Genomic DNA, 22485 nt, shown 5'->3' on the forward strand with positions numbered 1-22485 from the left:
GGCTTCGTTAAGAACGGAGAAGAGCCCTACATTTATAAGTGGGCTAATGGTCCAGTAGTAGTATTTCTTGTATTGTATGTGGATGACATTCTCTTAATCGGGAATGATGTCTCTGCATTACAGGGAATAAAGATTTGGCTATCGTCACAGTTCTCCATGAAGGATCTGGGAGAAGCTTCCTACATCCTAGGGATGAGGATCTATAGGGATAGATCCAAAAAGTTGCTTGGCTTATCCCAGTCCACGTACATTGATACTATGCTGAAAAGGTTCAGCATGGAAAATTCCAAGAAAGGCTATCTACCGATAGGCCATGGAATTTCTCTCTCGAAGAGGGATTGTCCGACAACACCTCAAGAGAGAGAGCGTATGGGTAGGATTCCATATGCTTCGACAGTGGGATCTATCATGTACGCCATGACATGTACACGACCAGATGTGGCATACTCACTAGGGGTAGTGAGTAGATACCAATCTGATCCAGGAGAGAATCACTGGAAGGTTGTTAAAACCATCCTGAAGTATTTAAGAAATACTAAGGGCCAGTGGCTTATATATGGTGAATCGGACTTGAGACTTATAGGGTTTACAGACTCTAGTTTCCAGTCTGATCGCGATGATAGCAAGAGTGTGTCAGGATTTATTTTTACCCTTAATGGTGGGGCTGTCTGCTGGAAGAGTTCCAAGCAGCACACTGTGGCTGATTCAGTATGCGAGGTGGAGTATATTGCTGCATTAGATGCTGCCAAAGAAGCGGTGTAGCTGAGGAAATTCATCATCGAGCTCGGAGTAGCACCCTCCCTTGTTGGTCCAGTTCTGCTCTACTGCGACAGCTCTGGAGCCATTGCTCAGGCGAAGGAACCAAAGGCACATCAGTGGACGAAGCATATTCTGTGTCGCTACCATCTCATCCGAGAGATCGTGGATCAAGGTGACGTCGACCTTCAAAAGATCGACGGAAAGGAAAACCTGACCGACTCATTCACTAAAGCCATTGCGGTGAAGGAGTTCAACGACTACAAGTCGAAGATGGGTATTAGATACTGCACCGATAGGCTTTAGGCCAAGTGAAAAATTGTTGGGAATAGTGTCCCAAAGCCAATCGTCAGCCTGTTGACGGTTGTGCTCCTTTTTGTATTAGTACATGAATTATAAATAAATAAAAGTTATTTTGGTATTTTTTCATCATAAATGTTTCATCTTCTAATGAACTCCTGTGTTGTGGTGAAGTCCTTAGGACTATTTAGACTCGACAAAGGAGGATTTGTCGCTTAGTCCTTAAACATGTTCGCGACCAAATGATACGTTGTTACCAAGGATGACAACGTTTATCGAGCATAGGTCGTTGTGTGTCATATGGGTTGGTTGTCCTCATAACCAAAGAGTGTGGAGACACTGGTATGGCATACAGGTGAGATATAATGGTACATTTGCACTGAACGTGACCAACTCCGGAGCTATTTCTGCTGTCAAGATTTGCTCCGATGGGATATGGGTATAAATGTCCCTCCGACCTGAGACCGCCATGGTGACTTGCAAGCAACTCACTGCACTTAGGCACTGGACTACCTGAATTTCTAATTCAGTGACGGAAGGTTGCTGGGTGTAGTCAAGTACTTGACTTGTCGGTGCGTGTGTCAAGATGGGATTGACCACTCCAGTTTAGGAGCTGTGTACAGTCGTGTTTCAATTTAGCAAAACCTTGGCCAGGGTAGTCCTAGTGAGGAGTCACAGGACTAATTGAGTTGAGCACGATTCGGATGATATCATCAGGGTTGACAGTTTAACCCTGAGTCGTCCTAAACACAGGGGTCAAAAGGGATGAATTATACGGTAACCATATTCACATAGGTTCTGAATGTTGCGATTGCGATTATTTGACCTATCCGATCGTCGGGTACCATTGCTAGATGGTCACTTCGATTAGTACAGGAATTGGTTCCTGTGCTACCGATTTAGGTTCGAACCTGCGGGGTCACACACATTAGAGGTTCCTTTCTGATCTGATGGCTGATTATGAGTCTTATCTATCTGAAACTCTATGATTGAGAATTAGGATTCTCTGATCATGAGTTCCACACATTTTGGGTATCGAGGTCAAAATTTTGAATTTCAAATTTTGAATTTGAAATTTGAATTCTTTGATCAGGGTTTCATATCGATGGTCTCTGATGCCTGATTGCCCATCGGATTTGGACTCAATATTTATGAAAGGTTTAATTAGTGATTTAATCATTAATTAACTCAATTTGATTGAGTAATTATTTTTGGATCAAGTCCAATTGAATTGGATTCAGTTTTGATTGACCCGATTAGGTTAAATGTTGACCTAATCGCTAAGGTGGTTTAGTCCCTGATTTGATCAGGAGTTAGGTTTAGTTAATTTTTGATTTGATTAGGATTTTATTGAGCCTAATTAAGCCTAATTATGTTGGGTTTAATCTGGTCTAATTGTGCTTGACCTATTTTAAACTAGGTTGGCTCAATTTGAATCAAACCACCTTGTTTTAAATTCTCTGCGACACCCAACTTCCTTGCACCCATTTGAATTCACGAGAAGAAACTTCTCGTGAAATTTTTCTCATGCAAAACCCTTCCCCACACCCTCATTTGTGCACCATATGGATGGATAAAATAATTAGTTAGCCATTCAAATTCAAAGCATGTTTGAATTTGAATGGATAACTTATCACTTGCCCTTTCATCCTTATCCATTTTGTGCGCCACATTACTTACACGAGAAAAGGTTTCTCATGAAATATTTTCCACACACAAAGAGCCATGCCCCTTCTCTTCTCACGCCCAAAAGGATAGGGATAAGTTGGTTTTCATTTGAATTCAAATTTGATTTGAATTCAAATGTGTAACCTCTTGTCTTTATCCTCTCACGCGGATAAGACACGTTCGATGTTGTTTTAAAAAGAGGAGAAAGGTGGGACGTGCGTAGAAATTTTAGGAGAAAAACTTTGGGATGTGAGGAAGGCTTCTGCACAAGGTGAAGATCCAAAACCTTCCGAGAGAAAAAGAAAGAAAAGAGAGAAAATTGGGCACAGGGTTTTTGGTGTGTACCCTAGGGTTTCTACCTAGGGTTCGGGAAGTGAGATTGGTGTGCCACGAGTGTCATGAGTCCACCAAATTTCAGGGAGATATCCATCAGCCTCTCAAGCAACTATGCAAATGATCCGAAGCATCCAAAAAGTCAGCACACATCGATCGAAGGAGTTCGTCAACATCTGCCATCAAAAGGGTGAAATCACGAACTAGCATTCGTGAGGAGCTGATCAGACGAGAGCTTCGTGTGGATGATCCGCAGAGGCTAGATATTTGTGTGGCCGTGATGTGATGATCAAACCCCCCCAGACGGTGATCAGATTGCGGTGATCGACTATCCGTAAAAGGTGATGTGTTCTGAACACAGTACTGTAAAACGTTTACTGATTCAAATTTGAATTTCAAATTTAAATGCATGCTGTTGTATCATATTTAGATCCTAGTGTAGGGTTAATTAGTATTAATTAATGAGATTAATTAATAATTTCGCTGTAAAATAGTAATTTTGAAAAAGTTTTAAAATTACCATTTTGCCCCTGCACTAAATTTTTGCTTCAGATCCAAAACTCTTTACTCAATCAAATTGAGTTAATTAGTAATCTAATTACTAATTAATTCTTCATCAATAGTGGAGTCCCAGTCCAGTGAAACTCTCCTCCAGAGTCTCAGTCCCAGTGGGACTCCTCACCAGAGTCACAATCCAAATGGACTCTTCAGCCATCAAATCTGATCGAATCTTCTAATGTGTGTGATCCCATAGGTTCGAACCTAAGTGGATAGCATAGGAATAACTTTCTATATTAATTGATGTAACCATCTAGTAATGAAACTCAATGATATGGTCAAGATGCTATCGTTAGGATACCGTGATTATCAATCAAATTCTGATTTCAATAAAAAATTAAAAACATGTAGAAGGTAGTGAGTCAGGTCGAATCCACAGAGAAGACAGGATTTTGATTTGAAATCTTTGATTTTATAAAAAAAATAAAATTTTAGAAAAAATAATTTAAATCAAAAAATAAAAATTAAAAGTGCAAAAAATAAATCGGATACTAAGATCTACTAACTAGATCCTAGCATCTACTTGTAATAAAAATAAATAATAAGAATTTAAAAAGTATAAAATAAATTGGGTACTAAGATCTACTAACTAGATCCTAGCATCTACTTGCAAAAAATAAAAGATAGAAATTTAAAGTGCAAGAAAATAAATTTTGCATTGATTGAAATAGAAATTCAAGTACAAAAAATTTAAAAAAAATAATAAAATAAAATAAAAATAAAACTATAATAAAGATCTAAAGTTGATCAGCTCAGCCTCATCGGGAAGATGGTTGACGATCTCTCTGTCTTCCATCATACTTCGTAGAGCGAACTGGCTTCTCTCTTTCTTTTTCTTGGGTCCCTAAATCTATCTAATTTTTTCTCTATTTTTTCTATACTTTCTACTCAATTTTTCTACTTCCAAAGCTTATTCTCGGACCTCCTATTTATAGATAAATTTTTCATAATTTTTTGATAGGAAAAGGAGTCCTAAAACTCTTAAAAATTATTTTAATCTCTTAAAAATATTCCTGACCATCGGACCAGCTTCGGACCGCCCAGATCTGCCCGAAAAATTCTCATTTTAAACAAAATCAAAGTCGGATCGAATGTCAGTCATTGGATCTGGGGATGAATTTCAGCCATTGGATCGAGTCCAGAATTCTTTTCTCACTGTGAGCCGTGCCTGTGGACCGCATGAAATTTCCTGTGGACCACACCCTGGCTCTGTGAACCGACCGACCGGTCAACCGTGCACCGAAGGTAATATTTTTTTTATTTTTTAAAGAATTTTGGCTCGATTTTTGCTCCAATTTTTTACATAAAAAATAGAAAAAAAATATGCATTAAATTTTTCAAAATTTTTTCATTATTTTGGTGCTTAAATTACTTAATTAAATTAACATCTATTTTCATAAATATGCTCTAATTTTATATTTTTCTAAAATTATTTATTTTTGTAAGAAAATTTAATTTATTCATAAAATTAGGTTTTTAAGAAGATGTTAGCACCATAAATTATCAAAAATATTATCAATAAATATAAAAATATACCACTTATTACACCTCCCAATTTGAACTTTGCTTGTCCTCGAGTAAAGAAAGAATTTAGAATCAAGCATCGTTGAACTTAAAATCTTAAACTTTATCAAACAATTTTTTAAAAGGGCCACTGATGTTCAGTAGAGTGTAAATGAGGTATGTCATTGGGATATTAATACTAGTCAATATTAGAGTTAAACTAAGAACACTAAATCATTTCTGAACTTTTTCAAATTATCGCTATCTTTATCTCCAAATTATTAACCTTCATATGGACAAGTATATTGTTGAAGGAACCAGATCTAGGGTTTTAAGGTTAGATTTTGAAACTTTTTCAAGATTAGACAGTGAAAGAATAAAATAAATCAAAATTTATCTTATAAAATTAGAGAATCTCTAGATCTAAAATTTTATTACATGATTATTATATGGTATTAAATTAAAAATTAAAATATAAAGAATAAGAACTACATGTTGATCATATCAACATATTTCTATACTACATCTAATGTATGTAAAATATAATAGATCAGATCTATTACCTTGCAAGTTAGATGTTCTAACTTTGCTGATCTGAGCTTGAGGATGATGTTGCAAGCCGCATACGCGTCCAGTCTCTAGAAGTCATCCACACGAGCCCATGAATCACAATTATAAGTTCTGATCCAAGAAATTAGCATAGTATGCTAGTACTATGCTAATCCTTCTTCGATGGTCGATCAGATGCCTCCTTCTTGATTTGGACTCTTCCAAAGATGAGAAGTAGGAGAAAATATTTTAGATAAGACACTCTCAGAAAACTTACAGATGAAAAAAGGAAAGAGATGAACCCAGCAACTCTAGAAGAAGACCCTCTTCTTCTTCTCTTTGCGCTAACCCAGACACCTAGTTTTGTGTCTATTAGATCTCCACGCCCCAAGACTCTTTCTCCTTGATTTTTGGATGCCCCAAAGGGCTCTCAATGCTTTATATTCCACAAAAATTTTTATGAAGAAATTCATTTTAAATAGAGAGATATGAAGAGTCCTCATCTAGGTCAAATACCTAGTCAAGGATTATCCAAACAAGGTAAGATAAGGGGCGCCCAACTCTTGGACGTCTCCTCCTTCTTTTTCTGCTGTGGACCACCAGCAAAGGGCACATATTATATGCCATAAAAGCCATAAAAATTCTAAAAAAAAATCTAGATAAAATCAGTGCCATAAGGAAAGAGTTTTGGTTTCCTAAAATTCTACCTCATAGAATTTAAAATCCAAACTAATTCCTACTTTGACTTGGTCCACAACTACATTCCATGTAAGAGAGAAAGAGAGAAAAGTTTTGGACATACGTGAAGACCTGAGAGAGAGAGTTTTGTCACACAAAATAAGAGAGAGTGAATGTGGGATAAGAGAGAGTGGGCGTGGGGGGCTAAGGTAGCGCAAGGTGAAATCCTAGTCTTACTAGGATTCAATCTATGACTTGTTCAAATTTGATTTCTCAAACCAAATCAAACCAAAATCAAATCAACCTAATTAAAATAAGTCTTAACCCAATTGAGAGTCTAATTTAATCAGATTAAATTAGATTTAAATTTGATTTAATTTTTTAATCAAATTAGAAATTAGGTTGACCCAAGTCCTATTTGAACTAGGACTAGTTTTTTCTTGCACTTGGCTTATCCAATAAACCAATTTGACTTGATCCAATCAAGTTCAAACCAAATCTAATTAAATCATATTTAATTAGACTTAATCTTAGCCCATTGACTTAATCAAATTAAGCTAATTAGCAATTGAATTGTTAATCGATCCTCCTGCAATATTTGCACTAGGTTAAATGTCAATCGTATTGATCGTTTAACCCTAGAACGATTCTTAATCGTTGATCAACCATCCATCGGATCATAAACTCTTATGTGTGTGACTTCATAGGTTCGAACTTAAGTCAGTAGCATAGAAATAAATTTTTGTACCAATCAAAGTGACCATCTAGCAATGGTACCCGACGGTCGGATAGATCGAATGTGTAGAACAACATCTTTAGAACCCATGCAGATATAGTTTTCATATAATTTATCTCCTTGATCAAAATGCTCATAAGACACCTCAGAGTTCAACTGTCAACTCTGATCAGGTTGTCCATATTGTATTTCAAAATATCAAATTCATCTGATGGATTATCCTGGCCAAAGTTTTATTAAATTGAAATACAGCGACTCATTCTTCTCCAACTGTTGGAGTGATCAATCCCATCTCGATCACACTATGACTTTACAAGTACTTAACTGTGCCCAGAAGCCTTCCATCACTGAATTAAAAATTCAGTTAGTCCAGTACCAAAGCACAGTGAGTTGCTTGCAAGTCACTGAGGCGATCTCAAGTCTAAGGGACACTTATACCTATATCCCATCAGAGACATTCTCGATAGTAGAATGCTCTAGAGTTGGTCACGTTCAATAATGATGTACCCTTACATCTCACCTGTATGCCATACCAGTGTCTCCACACTCCTTGGTTAAGAGAACAACCAATCCATATGGCCTACAGTGACCTATGCTCGATAGAGTCTGTCGTCCTTATTAATAGCCTATCATTTGGTCGTGAACAGTTTTAAGGACTAATTGATAAATCTTCTCTTTATCGAATCTAAATAGTGCTAAGGACTTCATCATAATAATGAAGTTCATTAGAAGATAAAAATTTATGATGAAAATATCAAAAATATATTTTATTTATTAACAAATCAATTACAATACAAGGTTGCTCAACCATCAACAGATTAACGATTGATTTTTGGGACATATTTTCCAATAACTCCCACTTGTCCTAAAGCCACTCGGTACAATATCTAATACCCATCTTCGACTTGTGGTTGTTGAACTCTTTTATCGTCAGGGCTTTAGCGAAGGGGTCGGTCAGGTTCTCTTTTTCGTCGATCTTCTGAAGGTCGACATCATCTCGATCCATGATCTTTCGGACCAGGTGGTAGCAGTGCAAAATATGCTTCATTTGCTGGTGTACTTTGGATTTCTTCGCCTGAGCTATGGCACCAGTATTGTCACAGTAGAGCAGGATCAGACTATCGAGGGAGGGTGCTACTCCGAGCTCGATGATAAATTTTTTCAGCTACACAGCTTCTTTCGCGACATCCGATGCTGCGATGTACTCTACCTCACAAACAGAGTCTGTCACAGTATGCTATTTGAAACTCTTCAGCAGATGGCTTCACCATTCAGAATAAAGACATAATCCGACATGCTTCTGCTGTCATCATTGTCAGATTGAAAGCTGGAGTCTGTGAATCCCATAAGTTTCAGATCTGACTCGCCATAAACCAACCATTGGTCCTTAGTATTTCTCAAATATTTAAGGATAGCTTTAACCACTTTTCAACGGTTTTCTCCAGGATCAGATTGGTATCTACTCACTACTCCTAGTGAGTATGCCACATCTGACTTTGTACATGTCATGGTGTACATGATAGATCCCATGGTCGAAGCATATGGGACTCTACTCATACGCTCTCTCTCTTCAGGAGTTGTCAGACAATCCTTCTTAGAGAAAAAAATTCTATGACCTATCGGTAGATAGCCCTTCTTGAAATTCTCCATGCCGAACTTCTTCAGTATAGTGTCTATGTATGTGGACTGGGATAATTCAAGCATCTTTTTAGATCTATCCCTATAGATCTTCATCTCTAAGATGTAGGATGCTTCATCCAAGTCCTTCATGGAGAACTGCGATGACAACCAAACTTTTATTCCCGATAGTGCGGGGATGTCATTCCCGATTAAGAGAATGTTATCCACGTACAAGATAAGAAATACCATAACTGGACCATTTACCCATTTATAGATGCAAGGCTCTTCTCCATTCTTAACGAAGCCACGCATTTTGATCACCTTATCAAAATACATGTTCCAACTCCGAGAAGCTTGCTTCAATCCATAAATGGATCTCTGAAACTTGCACACCTTGGACTCATCTGTGGATGTAAACCCCTCAGATTGTACACCTCTCCAGTCAGCTCTCCATTCAAGAAAGCTATCTTTACATCCATCTGCTAGATCTCATAATCCAGATGGACAGCTATTGCAAGCATTATCCGAATAGATTTGAGCATTGCCACAGGAGAGAACGTCTCATCATAGTCAATACCATAACATTGATGATACTCTTTGGCAATCAGACGGGCTTTATAGGTCTCCACCTTTTCATCTGCACTCCTCTTCCTTTTGCAGACCCATTTACCCCCAATGGATTTAACCCCTTCAGGTGGGTCAACCAATGTCCATACATCGTTGACCTTCATGGACTCCATTTCGGATTGCATGGCTTCAAGCCATTTCTCAAAATTAGATCCCTGCATTGCATCCATATAGCTGATCGGATCCTCATTGTTCTCATCGAGTTCGATAGGATCACCATCTCAGACCAAAAAATTATAGTATCTATCCGGCTGATAAGGTACTCTACTGGATCGCCTTAATGGTGCAGGTACATTGGGCTACAGATCTGATCTAATCAAATCCAACTCAGGTTCAGCTATTAATGTCGGTCCTTCTACCTGTTGAACTTCATAAAGTTCAACCTTAAAGGCAACTGTTCCTTCACCAAGGAACTCCTTTTTTAAAAAAGGTTGCCTTAAACCTGACGAACACCTTTTATTCATCAGCATGGTAGAAAAAATATCTTTTGATCTCTTTGGGATACCCAATGAATGTGCATTTGTCAGACCTAGGTCCAAGTTTATCTATAACTAACCGTTTGACATAGGCCGGGCACCCCCAGACCCTAAGGTGTGAAAGTGCTGACTTACGCCCTGTCCATATCTTATATGGAGTCTTAATTACAGACTTACTTGGAACCCTATTTAACAGACAACAGGCCGATTCGAGTACATATCTTCAGAAGGATATCGGTAAGCTGGCAAAACCCATTATGGATCGGACCATATCTAACAGAGTCTGATTTCTCCTTTCAGATACACCATTATGCTGTGGTGTTTCTGGAGGAGTCCATTGGGAGAGAATCCTATTCCCTCCTAGATATGTGAGAAACTCACCAAAAAGATATTTCTCTCCTCGATCAGATCGAAGAGTTTTAATACTCTTCTCAGTTTATTTTTCTACTTCACTTCAGAATCGTTTGAATATTTCAAATGAATCCGACTTATGTTTCATCAGATAGACATATCTATTCTGGATAGATCATCCGTGAAAGTGATGAAGTAGAAATATCCACCTCTAGCACTTGTGCTCATGGGCTTGCATACATCAGTATGTACTAGGCCCAATAGCTCAGTAGCTCTCTCACTATTTTCAGTAAAAGGTGACTTGGTCATTTTATCAAAAAGACAGGACTCATAGATTGGAAGTGATTCACAATCACTGACTTCAAAGATTTTCTCTTGAGTCAATCTGTTTATCCTGTTCTTGTTTATATGACCTAGCCTACAATGCCATAAGTAGATATCTGATACACTATCTAATCTAGGGTGCTTGCCAGTAGAATAGACTACGTTAATAGGTTGTGATAACATATACACACTATTGTTCAAATATCTACAAAAAATAGTAACACCATTCATAATGATATTACAAACTTATTTCTTTATAAAATTTTATAATCATTTTTGGCCAGAAGGCCTACAGAAATGATATTTAAAAAGAAACTAAGATAGAAATGACAATCATTAAGAACAACGGTATGAGACTCAAATACAAGTTTCCAGATTCTTAATGCTAGAACTGGAACTGATCTTCCATCTCCAATGTTCAAGAACCTCTCACCTTGCTCGAATCTCCTACTGACCTGCAACCCCTGCAATGAATTGCAAATATGGTAAGGGCTACCAGTATCCAATACCCAGTTAGTTATATCACAAATAAAGAAATGGTAAGGAGTTATCATATAAATACCTTGCCCAGCAACAGCTTGCTTCTTTCTCTGCCTGTTCGGGTCCAAGGAGGCAATGTACTGAGGACAGTTCCTCTTCCAGTACCCCCACTTCTTGCAAAAGAAGCATTCAGCTTGACTTTTATCGGGCTTGATCTTTCTGGTCTAGCCCTGTACTGATGTCCCAGCCTGAACTTGCACCTTCTTCACTTTCTTCTTCTTGTTCTTCTTTCCTTTCTCAAAGGATCGAGAACCAGAAGATGAATGTCCCACTAAGTTCACTGACTCCTTGTAGAGTTGGTGATCCTTCTAAAAGTTCTGAAGCAACCCCAGTAATCCATGGTAGTTTACTTTAGACTTTGTAATTCTATAATGAGTGAGGAATGGGAGATAAGACTTGGACAGTGAGTTCAGTATTACATCTTTCCCAAGCTGCTCATGCAAGGAAAAGTCGAGCTTGCTCAAATGCTCCATCAGCTCGATCATGTACAATACATGATCAGTGACAGAGGCACCATCCTACATTTTAGTGTTGAAGATGACACAACTAGTCTTGTGTCTCTCTGCATCATCGGGTATGCCAAAGACATCCTCCAATACTTGAAGCATGTCCTTTGGCTGAGCCATCTCAAATCTGCGACTGAACTCATTGCTCATGGCAGCCAGCATGATGCAGCACACCACGGTCCGATCACTGAGCCACTTCTGGTAAGTATCTCTGACTATTCCACGTGCATTGACAGCTAGCTCCTCAAGTGCAGGATCCATTATCACATATAGGATCCATTCATACTCCAGGATAATCTTCAACTTTTGGTACCAGCTATCGAAGTTAGGTCCCATCAAATTTTTATTGTCCAACAATGATCAGAGCGATAAGAAAGTGGCCATATCTATACAAAGGAAAATCATAACTAAATTAGTAATTGATTCATTAAATCTAAAGATTTAGACTTTAATCAAAAGGTTTCTCCCACTATTTTATTCAAATTGATAGTCTCTACCTTCAATTCGAGGAATTACCCTAATTCTTTAGTGGATACTAGAATCCACTTAGACTGCACACAAGCCCAACTTTGGTTAGCCAACCCATGTACATCTAAGGATAGGTTCATAATCAATTATTTTTTTAAATAATTTTTAGTAATTTAAATTTTGCCTCAGTCCCTACTCAGTAGACTTTGGCCTCCACTAAAAAGGTCTGGTTAGGTCCAACCATTAATATGACCATACTTGGCCCATCTAGCCAATGAATGATTAGGTCCAACTTTGGTTAGCTAACCTAGCCACTATTTAGAAAGATGCGGTCAAGAAATCATATTATGAATGACAATTCTATTAGCCGATAAGCACCTAGCCTTTGGACCTCCAATGATTATCCAACTGATGGACCCATTATCATCCACTTAATGGGAGGTTATGATCTAGTTATCATCATAACTATTTCATTTTAAGAACCTAATAATTTTAGAGGATTTAATTGATTTAGAGGATGAGGTCAGATGAACCGGCTTATCATGATCCTCTCACTGGCTTCACCAAGTCAGCTTAAGGGAGACCATCAAAAGGGCTGATCTAGGAGCACCTAAATCAGTCACACTGATTTACCTAGCTGATATGGGTCAGCTCGAATAGTCAAGTGATTCGATCAAAATATAATTTCACTAAGAGGCCAAGTAAGTTCGATCAATAGGAGGGTCTGCCAAAGCTTGCCTTAGACACCATCAGAAATGGTCAGGTAAGCGGGTAGCCAATTAAAAACCATCAGTCTGATTTATCTTAGACACCAACTGATTTAATTAATTTCGATTAGATCAATCTAACAGTTCGTGCTAGACCACTTAGTCAAGAATCAAGTTCATTTGGTTCTCGTTAAAGACATGGACTTGACTAACTATAACTATTGTAATTGATCTAAAGAATTCTTGACCTAATCTAAGACAACAATTAGATTTAGTCAATTCTCTAATTAAGTCCATCTTTAATCTAACCTTAGGTCTAACCCAATTAATGGACCTAATTCTCACTAACACATTAACCCAATGTGTTATGATTTGTTTCTTAGATTCTTCAATTCACAATCCTAGAACCTAATCAAATAACTTCTTAATTCTCAATTAAGTTTTGAACTGATGGTTGGGGTTCGACTTTTAGAAAATAATTTTCATATTTGTAAAGCATTTTACAACACGATTCTACCGACTAAGTTGCATGTTTAATTCATAATCAAAATGCAAGTGAAATAAGCATGAAACTACTTTAGATCTAATCTAAACATGTTTATGTAATTGAAACAATTTCAACTTTAAACTGCACAAATTTTTCAGACAAATATATGATGGTTCTTTGCATGGAAATTATTAATAAAAATATTTTATTTTAGATTTAAATATCTTTTAAATATAATAAATCATAAATTTAATCTAGATCATATCTAACAAATTTATGATTAAAGATAGAGCTACACAAACTAGGACAACTTTTGTACTGTAACGGGTAAACCTTACAGTAGGACAACCTACAGTTCGTGATTGATCTAAAAATTTTAATTTTAGATTTAACAATTAGATTATAAATTAGATCTAATCTAAAAAATAATCTAAGTATATATAAATAATCATATAATAAACTACCTAGGCTCTGATACCAATTGAAAGAACCAGATCTAGAGTTTTAGGATTAGATCTTAAAACTTTTTCAAGATCAGGCAGCGGAAGACTAAAATAAATCAAAATTTATCTTGTAAAATCAGAAAATCCCTAGATCTAAAATTTTATTACATGATTATTACATGATATTAAATCAAAAATTAAAATATAAAGAACAAGAACTACATGTTGATCATATCAACATGTTTCTATACTACATCTAATGTATGTAAAATATAATAGATCATATCTATTACCTTACAAGTTAGATGTTCTAACTTTGCTGATCCAGGTTTGAGGATGATGTTGCAAGCCACACATGCGTTCGGCCTCTAGGAGTCATCCACACGAGCCCACGAATCATGATCAGAAGTTCTGGTCCAGGAAATCAGCACAGTATGCTAGTACTGTATTGATCCTTCTTCTATAATCGATCAGATGCCTCCTTCTAGATTTGGACTCTTTCAAAGATGAGAAGTAAGAAGAGTTTTAGATGAGACACTCTTAGAAAACTTATAGATGGAGGAAGGAAAGAGATGAACCCAGCAACTCTAGAAGAAGACCCTCTTCTTCTTCTCTTTGCTCTAACCCAAACACCTAGTTTTGTGTCTATTAGATCTCTATGCCCCAAGACTCTTTCTCCTTAATTTTTGGATACCGCAAAGGTCTTTCAATTCTTTATGTTTCATAAAAAATTTATAAAAAAATTTATTTTAAATAGAGAGATATAAAGAGTCCTTGTCTAGGTCAAATACCTAATCAATGATTATCCAAACAAGGCAAGACAAAGGGTGCCCAACTCTTAGGCATCCCCTCTTTTTTTTCTACCATGGACCACCAGCAAAGGGCATGTATTATGTGCCATAAAAGTCACAAAAATCTTTAAAAAAATTTGGGTAAAATCTGTACCATAAGAAAAAAGTTTTGATTTTCTAAAACTCTATCTCATAGAATTTGAAATCCAAACTAATTCTTACTTTGACTTGGTCCACAACTACATTCCATGTAAGAGAGAAAGAGAGGAAAGTTTTGGGTGTGTGTGAAGACCTGGGAGAGAGAGTTTTGTCACACAAAATAAGAGAGAGTGGGCATGGGATAAGAGAGAGTGGGTGTGGGGGGCTAAGGTGGCGCAAGGTGGAATCCTAGTCGTACTAGGATTCAATCTATGACTTGTTTAAATTTGGTTTCTCAAACCAAATCAAACTAAAATCAAATTAACCTAATTAAAATAGGTTTTAACCCAATTAAGAGTATAATTTAATCAGATTAAATTAGATTTAAATCTGATTTAATTTTTTAATCAAATTAGAAATTAGGTTGACCTAAATCCTATTTGAACTAGGACTAGTTTTTTCTTGCACTTGGCTTATCCAATATACCAATTGGACTTGATCCAATCAAGTTCAAACTAAATCTAATTAAATCATATTCAATTAGACTTAATCTCAACTTATTGATTTAATCAAATTAAACTAATTAGTAATTAAATTGCTAATCGATCTTTCTACAACACTTGCACTAGGTTAAATGTCAATCGTATTAATCATTTAATCTTAGAATGATTCTTAATTGCTGATCAACCATCTGATTGGATCGTGAACTCTAATGTGTGTGATCTCATAGGTTCAAATCTAAGTTGGTAGTATAAAAATAAATTTTCGTACCAATTAAAGTGACCATCTAGTAATGGTACCCGACAGCTGGATAGATCGAATGTGTAGAACAACATCCTTAGAATCCATGCGGATATAGTTTCCATATAATTCATCCCCTTGATCAAAATGCTCATAGGACATCTCAGAATTCAACTGTCAACTCTGATCAAGTTGTCCATATTGTATTTCAAAATATCAAATCTATCTGATGGATTACCCTAGTCAAGGTTTTGCTAAATTGAAATACAGCGACTCATTCTTCTCCAACTCTTGGAGTGGTCAATCCCATCTCGATCACACTCTGACTTCGCAAGTATTTGTCTATGCCCAGAAGCCTTTCATCACTAAATTAGAAATTTAGTTAGTCCAGTACCAAAGCATAGTGAGTTGCTTGCAAGTCACTAAGGCGATCTCAGGTCTAAAGGACACTTATACCTATATCCCATCTGAGACATTCTCGACAGTAGAATGCTCTAGAGTTGGTTATGTTCAATGATGATGTACCCTTATATCTCATCTGTATTCTATACCAGTGTCTCTACACTCCTTGGTTAAGAGGACAACCAATCCATATGGCCTACAGCGACCTATGCTCGATAGAGGCTGTCATCCTTATTAACAGCCTATCATTTGATCATGAACAGTTTTAAAGACTAATCGATAAATCCTCTCTTAATCGAACCTAAATAGTCCTAAGAACTTCATCATAACGACGGAGTTCATTAGAAGATGAAAACTTATGATAAAAATATCAAAAATATATTTTATTTATTAATAAATTAATTATCATACAAGATTGCTCAACCGTCAACAGGCTGATGATTGATTTTTGGGACACATTTTCCAACAGGTGAGATATAAAAGTATATCATCACTGAACAAGTGACTCACCTGCAGAGTAATCTACTGTCAAGAGCAGCTCGTGAAGTATATAAGTATCCCTCAGACCTGATATCACCATGTGACTTGCAAGCAACTCACTGTGCTTTGGTGCCGGACTACCTGCATTGCTAATGCAGTCACGGATGGCTATTGGATATAGTCAAGTACTTGCGAAGTCTGTGTGTGGATCAAGATAGGATTGACCCCTCTGGATTGTAGGAGTTAATACATCACTGTATTTTAATTTAGTAAAATTTAGACTCGGATAATTTATGTGATAGATGTGAAAGATTGAAATACAATGTAGATGACTCATCCAGGATTGACAGTTAAACCCTAGATCATCCTTAAGCATTCAAGCTCAAAGAAATGAATTATGCGGTAACCATATGCATAGGTTCTTGAATATTATCTTGTAAATATTCGATCTATCCGAACATCAAAAACTATTACTAGATGGTAACTTCGATTAGTACAAAAAATGATTCCTGTACTATCGACTTAGTGTTCAAACCTATGGAGTCATGCATAAAGTCAAGCAATATAGAAAAGAATTGACCTAGGTCTATGAATTCAATTTGAAAGTATGTGACTTGATTAAATGAATAGATTAGCTTAATTAAGAATTAAGTTAAAGATCATATAGGATTAGACTAGTTGACTATGTCTAGCTAGCACTGGATATGAGTTTCAGATTTAATTCTAGGGATGATAATGATCTGATCAATGATCCAAGAGATTTATGAAAGATTGAATTTATATCTTAATTAATTTTAAATTAGATCTAATTTAATTAAAAATTTTATTGAGTTAAAAATTTAAGTTAGACTTAGATCAAAATCCTAATTAAATTAAGATAGATAGGCTCTTCAAGTTTGGTTCGAATTCGGTTCGAATCATATTCGAATTGAACTTAATTTGAATCCAGATTGAATAAGATTCTTAGAGTCCCAAATAGCAAAAACTCTCTCTCATAAAGTGGCCGACTAAGAAAGGTTAGGGCACTGGTTTTTTCGTCCACTTCCTTATGTGCACGTGTGAGAAAAAATGATGCCAAGGTTGGTGTCAAATATTTTCTCCCTTGGGTTTCCTTATTGGATAAGGAGTCCTAACTAACTTAGGACATTCAATTAGATATGGGCACCACTCCTATTTAAAGGGAGGAACCTACTAACTGGTGAGTGTGAGAAAATTTGTGCAACAAAATAAAACCACAACATTGTGTAAGAGAGGAGAGGGCAGATGCTAAATTTTTTGGTGCATGGAGTTTCTTGGCACTCATCCTCTTGGTGTGGAGAACTTCATTTGAGGCATCCCCTTGCAGTGAGATTAGATCTTGTCCCTTCCCTCCATCTCTCCTAAAGGATTGGTGCAAAGAAAGATCATCCCTCTTTCCTATGAGGCTTGACGTGTGTGCGAAGTAGAGGGTCTGTCCGTTCAGACCTCGCATGGCATTGGATTCAAGAATCTTCTGAAAATTTTGATTTTTATTCTGCTGCATATCAGGTAAATATAAAATTTATGTTATCTTATTATAAAAAATTTTTAGATGCATCCTGACGATCTGATCAGTTCGGACATATTTTTTCCTTCACAAGGCTCCCACTATTTTCTCGAATCTCCCACACTCCTTAGATGAAAAAATAGAAGCCTATACGCAATCAATTTCTAGTAGATATTACAGTCTTATTGATCTATACACACCTCATCGAATAGTTATTGATAAGCACAGATCAATGAGTAGACAATACTTTGTCCATTACTTCATTAAGCAAGATACAGCAGATTCGGTCTCTAAGTCCTGTAGCCTCACCTAATAGTTATTGACATATTTCTTAATTAATTCAAACCTACCATTTATCAGTGGGTACAAAGCCATCATTGGATCCCTCACCTAACAGTTATTAGACCCAACCTTATCTTTACCTCAGGGCATCTAATGCCAATAGAGTAGTTGTACCTTTCTGATGCAACTGAATCACTATAACCAGTCGAGAATGATCAATACCAGGAAGGCATCCACATCTCTATAATGATAAAAAATTGCTAGACTTAATATTTAGTGAGGAGATTTAGATTCAGATCTCTTCTAAGTCAACACATCTAATGTCTGACTAATCAGGTTTGAATCAGCACAATCTAATATCTAACTAATCTAGTTAGCATGGGTGAAAATGAATTACCAAGTAACTATATCTAATCCATAATCGATCAAATTGGCAGGATATGTCGATGCTTATCTTGAAGGAACCAGATCTAGGGTTTCAGGATTAGATCTTGAAATTTTTTTAAGATCAGACAGCAAAAGACTAAAATAAATCAAATTTATCTTGTAAAATCAGAGAATCCCTAGATCTAAGATCCTATTACATGATTATTACATGACATTAAATCAAAAATTAAAATATAAAGAGCAAAAACTACATGTTGATCATATCAACATATTTCTATACTACATCTAATGTATGTAAAATATAACAGATCAGATCTATTACCTTGCAAGTTAGATGTTCTAACTTTGCTGATCCAGGTTTGAGGATGATGTTGTGAGCCACACATGTGTCCAACCTCTAGGAATCATCCACACGAGCCCATGAATCACGATCAGAAGTCCTAGTTCAGGAAATCAGCACAGTATGCTAGCACTGCGTCGATCCTTCTTTGATGGTCGATCAGATGCCTCCTTCTTCTTGATTTAGACTCTTCCTAAGATGAGAAGTAGGAGAAGAAGTTTTAGATGAGACACTCTCAGAAAACTTATAGATGGAAAAAGGAAAGAGATGAACCCAGCAACTCTAGAAGAAGACCCTCTTCTTCTTCTCTTTGCTCTAATCCAGACACCTAGTTTTGTATCTATTAGATCTCCACACCCCAAGATTCTTTCTCTTTGATTTTTGGATGCCTCAAAGGTATCTCAATGCTCTATAATCCATGAAAATTTTATGAAGAAATTTATTTTAAATAGTGAGATATGAAGAGTCTTTGTCTAGGTCAAATACCTAGTCAAGAATTATCCAAACAAGGCAAGACAAGGGGCGCCCAACTCTTGGGCGTCCCCTCCTTCTTTTTCTGCCGTGGACTACCAGCAAAGGGTGCATATTATGTGTCATAAAAGCTACAAAAATTTTTAAAAAAAATTAGATAAAATCAGTACCATAAGAAAAGAGTTTTGATTTCCTAAAACTCTATCTCATAGAATTTAAAATCCAAACTAATTCCTACTTTGACTTGATCCACAACCACATTCCATATAAGAGAGAAAGAGAGAAAAGTTTTGGGCATGCGTGAAGACCTGGAAGAGAGGGTTTTGTCACACAAAATAAGAGAGAGTGTGCATGGGATAAGAGAGAGTGGGCATGGGGGGCTCAGGTGGCGCAAGGTGGAATCCTAGTCTTACTAGGATTCAATCTATGACTTGTTCAAATTTGATTTCTCAAATCAAATTAAACCAAAACTAAATCAATCTAATTAAAATAGGTCTTAACCCAATTAAAAACCTAATTTAATCAGATTAAATTAGATTTAAATCTGATTTAATTTTTTAATCAAATTAGAAATTAGGTTGACCCAAGTCCTATTTGAACTAGGACTAGTTTTTCCTTGCACTTGGCTTATCCAATAAATCAATTGGACTTGATCCAATCAAGCCCAAACTAAATCTAATTAAATCATATTTAATTAGACTTAATCTCAGTCCATTGGCTTAATCAAATTAAGCCAATTAGCAATCAAATTGCTAATCGATCCTCCTGCAACACTTGCACTAGGTTAAATGTCAATCGTATTGATCGTTTAATCCTAGAATGAATCTTAATCGTTGATCAACCATCCAATCGGATCGTGAACTCTAATGTGTGTGATGTCATAGGTTCGAACGTAAGTCAGTAGCACAAAAATAAATTTCTATACCAATCAAGGTGACCATCTAGCAATGGTACCCGACGGCCGGATAGGTCGAATGTGTAGAATAACATCCTTAGAACCCATACGGATATAGTTTCTATATAATTCATCCTCTTGACTAAAATATTTATAGCACACCTCAAAGTTTAACTGTCAACTCTGATCAGATTATCCACATTGTATTTTAAAATATCAAATCCATCTGTTGGATTACTCTGGCCAAGGTTTTGCTAAATTAAAATACAACAACTCATTCTTCTTGAACTCTTGGAGTGGTCAATCCCATCTCGATCACACCCAGACTTTGCAAGTACTTAATTGTGCCCAGAAGCCTTCCATCAATGAATTAAAAATTTAGTTTATCCAGTACCAAAGCACAGTGAGTTGCTTGCAAGTCACTGAGGCGATCTCAGGTCTAAGGGACACTTATACCTATATCCCATTAGAGACATTCTCGACAACAGAATGCTCTAGAGTTGGTCACGTTCTATGATGATATACCCTTATATCTCATCTGCATGCCATATCAGTATCTCCACACTCCTTGGTTAAGAGGACAACCAACCCATATGGCCTACAGTGACCTATGCTCGATAGAGGCTGTCGCCTTTATTAACAGTCTATCATTTGGTCGTGAACAGTTTTAAGGACTAATTGATAAATCCTCTTTTTATCGAACTTAAATAGTCCTAAGAACTTCATCATAATAATGAAGTTCATTAGAAGATAAAAATTTATGATAAAAATATCAAAAATATATTTTATTTATTAACAAATCAATTATAATACAAGGTTGCTCAACCGTCAACAAATTGACGATTGACTTTTGGGACATATTTTTCAACAACTCCCACTTGTTCTAAAGTCACTCGGCACAGTATCTAATATCCATCTTCGACTTATGGTTGTCGAACTCCTTTATCGCCAGGGCTTTAGTGAAAGGGCCGATCAGGTTCTTCTTTCCATCGATCTTCTAAAGGTCGATGTCACCTCGATCCACGATCTTCCGGATCAGGTGGAAGCGACGCAAAATATGCTTCGTCCGCTGGTGTGCTTTGGGTTCTTTTGCCTGAGCTATGGCACCAGTGCTGTCCCAATAAAGCAAGACCAGACCATCGAGGGAGGGTGCTACTCTGAGCTCGGTGATGAATTTTCTCAACCACACAACTTCCTTCGTGGCATCCAATGTTGTGATATGCTCCGTCTCACAAACAGAGTCTGCCACACTATGCTGCTTGAAACTCTTCCAGCGGATGGCTCCACTATTTAGAATAAAGATATAACCCGATATGCTTCTGCTGTCATCATGGTCATATTGAAAGCTGGAGTCTGTGAACCCCACAAGTTTCAGATCTGACTCGCCATAAACCAACCATTGATCCTTAGTATTTCTCAAATACTTAAGGATGGCTTTAACCACTTTTTCATGATTTTCTCCAGGATCAGATTGGTATATACTCACTACTTCTAGTGAGTATGCTACATCTGGCCTTGTACATGTCATGGCGTACATGATAGATCCCACGATCGAAGCATATGGGACTCTACTCATATGCTCTCTCTCTTCAAGAGTTGTCGGACAATCTTTCTTAGAGAGAGAAATTTCATGGCCTATCGGTAGATAGCCCTTCTTGAAATTCTTCATGTTGAACCTCTTCAGCACAGTATCTATGTATGTGGACTGGGATAACCCAAGCATTCTTTTAGATCTATCCCTATAGATCTTCATCCCTAGGATATAGGATGCTTCACCCAAGTCCTTCACGGAGAACTGCGATGACAACCAAACTTTTATTCTCTGTAGTGCGGGGATGTCATTCCTGATTAAGAGAATGTCATCCACGTACAAGGCAAGGAATACCACAACTGGATCATTTGTCCATTTATAGATGCAGGGCTCTCCTCCGTTCTTAACGAAGTCATACGTTTTGATCACCTTATCAAAATGCATGTTCCAACTTCGAGAAGCTTGCTTCAATCTATAAATGGATCTCTGAAGCTTGCACACCTTGGACTCATCTGTGGATGTAAACCCCTCAGATTCTATCATATACACCTCTTCGGTCAGCTCTCCATTCAGGAAAGCTGTCTTTACATCCATCTGTCAGATCTCATAATCCAGATAGGTAGCTATTGCAAGCATTATCCAAATGGATTTGAGCAATGCCACAGGGGAGAACATCTCGTCATAGTCAATACCATAACGTTGATGATATCCCTTGGCAACCAAACGGGATTTATAGGTCTCCACATTTTCGTCTGTGCCCCTCTTCCTTTTGAAGATCCATTTACACCCAATGGGTTTAACCCTTTCAGGTGGGTCAACAAATGTCCATACATCGTTGACCTTCATGGATTCCATTTCAAATTGCATGGCTT

The sequence above is a fragment of the Elaeis guineensis genome, chromosome 4 (assembly GCF_000442705.2).
Source record: "Elaeis guineensis isolate ETL-2024a chromosome 4, EG11, whole genome shotgun sequence".
Classification (NCBI taxonomy): Eukaryota; Viridiplantae; Streptophyta; class Magnoliopsida; order Arecales; family Arecaceae; genus Elaeis; species Elaeis guineensis.